We start from the raw sequence: 2709 nt of genomic DNA on the forward strand, positions 1-2709 counted from the left end.
GCACCGCGTGTGCCCGCACGCCCGCCCCCTGCGCCCCGGGGGGGCGCCCCTCCCCCTATCCCCTCCCCCTCCTCCTGGGCTGCCGAGTGGCCCGAGGCTCGGGCGCTGCTGCTGCGCCGCCGGGGAAGCCGCCTCCTGCTCCCGCGGCCCACTAACGCGCTAAATCGATGCAGCTGAGGCGAGGCCGTGGCCCCCGCGGACAGCGCAGACCTCGCCGGCGGCCGGTGCGGAGGTGTCTGCCCCCGCCGGGCTTGAAGGCACTTGTCGGCAAAGACACAGACGTGTCCGTGTTTGCCTCTCCCGGGAAAGGGCGAAATGCTCTGAAGTTCTCTGGCTCCCGTCTCGGGGGATGCTTCTGACGCCCTACCTGCCCTGGGGCGCCCTCGGGTCCCACCGCGGCCAACAAGAGGGCTGTGCCAGCCTCGCCACCAGACTTTATTTCCAGAGGAAGTGTGGGGACGTGTCCAGGCTGTGGAGAAAGGGGGTCCCCAGGAGAGTTTATTGCGAATTCGAACAAGCACCCCACCTTCCCTTCTGGGCTCTAAGGAGTTATAGTCCCAGCTTTACCACTTTCCTAAGACAAGTGAACTCTCTGAGCCTCGGTTGCTACCGTTGTAAAATGGAATTAAGTTTTCACCTCTCTTATTGGGTGCTAAGGATAAAACGAAATTAAATGTCCTGAGAAACCAAACAGGAGCTTGGCCCCCAAGAGCAGATGGGGAGGGGCCTGCGGGGAGAACCGGCTTCCTGTCCTGGGGACAGAGCAGGCTTCAGCCCTGGGAGCTGACAGAGATGGCCCACAGCTGCTGAAGCGGGATCCAGCTTTTTTTCTGCACCGCACTGGGGCAGACACAGAACCTGAGGAGAATCAGGCCTTCTCTCCCTTTTCAGTTCCCCAATAGGATTCTCTGAAGGCTGGACTTGGGGGATCCTGCTTCCTTCTACCCCAATTTATCCTACCTGCCAGCCTGCTAGTGGAGATCCTTGGAGGGAAACCAATCCTTCCACCTTGTGGAAAAAGATGTGAGATGAAAGGAAAAAGAAGTGAGTTGCAGTCATTCAGACAGAGGGTGCTGGTTCTGACTCTGAACGACGCAGGCCTCTAAGTGGAAGAGAAGGGAAAGGAGGGACCAGGATGCATGTGCAAGAAAGTATGGGTATCTGGGCTTCATGGGGTCCAGAGAGCCCCTGCTTCCTGTGCCCTGCAAGCTGGACACACATATCTGGCGTTCTGGCCAGGTGAGTGTCCTGGGTACCCTTTCTTGCAGGTATGCGGTTGCCTGGACTCATGTGATGGCCTCTGCCCCTGCCTTACAGGTGTTGGGAAGATTCATTTTTTTTTCATATGGCAAACTGTAATATGAAGCTTTGCTTTGTGAATTCCAAACCTAAACCGCTTACCTTGTGTTCTTTTGTGGCCCCTCCTCCCCACCTCCAGCTTTTGGGCTTTTCTACTTGCTCCTCTTCTTGTCTTTCTTGCTTTTAGCTTTCAGGCCTTTCTCCTTGCTCCTTTTCTCTGCCTGTTGTAACACAATGCATCCTTCAAGACCTTTCTCAAATGTCACCACTTCTCAGAAGCCTTCCCTGATCCACCAACCCTCCACATCATGTGCCTTTGTCCTCTTCTGACCCCCAAGCACTTGTATCTGCCTCTCTTATTGTGCTTATTACATTCTCTAACTTGATTGTGATGCGTCTTTGTCTTAACTTCTTTGGTTATTACTCATCTTAGTGGCTTCTGTGTTATGAGTTGCTATAGCAGACAAATCTCAGGTTTTAGAGTTAGAATGATTAGGGTGTACCTAGTTCCCAGCAATTGAAAACTGGCTGAGGAAGTCAGCTTTCTTGACCTCACTGTTCTCATCTTTAAAAGTAGGTATGAAACCTGTCCCTGGTTAGGTTGCTAGGGCCAAATAAGACAGCTTCTGTTCTGTAAACTCTGTTTTCCCTTTCTGCTGCACATAAAACTGATTTTTGTACTGATTTAAATGTGTTACCAGAGGAGTCCTTGGAGTATTATTAAATGGCCATATATACTCATTATAAATACACTGAAACGTGTAAGACCTAGGCAATGGCCCACTTAAATACCTTTAATCTGTCGAATTGAAGGTTTTGGTCAGTATCTTTGTGTTTGTTGCAATAGCACTAGTTTTAGTAAAATTTTCCACTAGCAACAAATATCAGGATCAACCTGTTTAACTCTATTTCTCTTTACAAACAGGGAGGATTTCTGGCAATACAAAATTTGAAAACTTGAAAATAGCCTGCCTCTCTTAACATGTACCATTGGGAGCCACATACACATTTCTTCAAATATGACAATTTGGACCCACGTATGTGGAATCAGTAGGTCTAGATGAAAATTGCTAATTAATCTTCTGCAGATTCATTTAGAATCATATACTGGTAAGTGTGAGCTCTGAAATCAGTCCTCATATTTATTCCCAGATTTGATGGGCTTCTCTGCCACTCGTTGGAAACATGTAAGCAGAAGCTGGAACAGAGAAACCACCCTTGCATATAGAAAAGAATATGGCACCAGCTGGGTAAAGACCATCCAGATCACACTTCTCTTCTCCTACTGGTCAGTAATGGGACCTGGGCATGACTTTCCTGTCTCTGGGTCTCAGCTTCTTCATCTGGCAAATGGGGCATTCTGTGGGCCTGCCTGTTCTCATAATCCTCCCTTTTTGCTTCTGTGTGCTT

This window comes from Camelus bactrianus, chromosome 27 (genome assembly GCF_048773025.1).
Source record: "Camelus bactrianus isolate YW-2024 breed Bactrian camel chromosome 27, ASM4877302v1, whole genome shotgun sequence".
NCBI classification, from domain to species: domain Eukaryota; kingdom Metazoa; phylum Chordata; class Mammalia; order Artiodactyla; family Camelidae; genus Camelus; species Camelus bactrianus.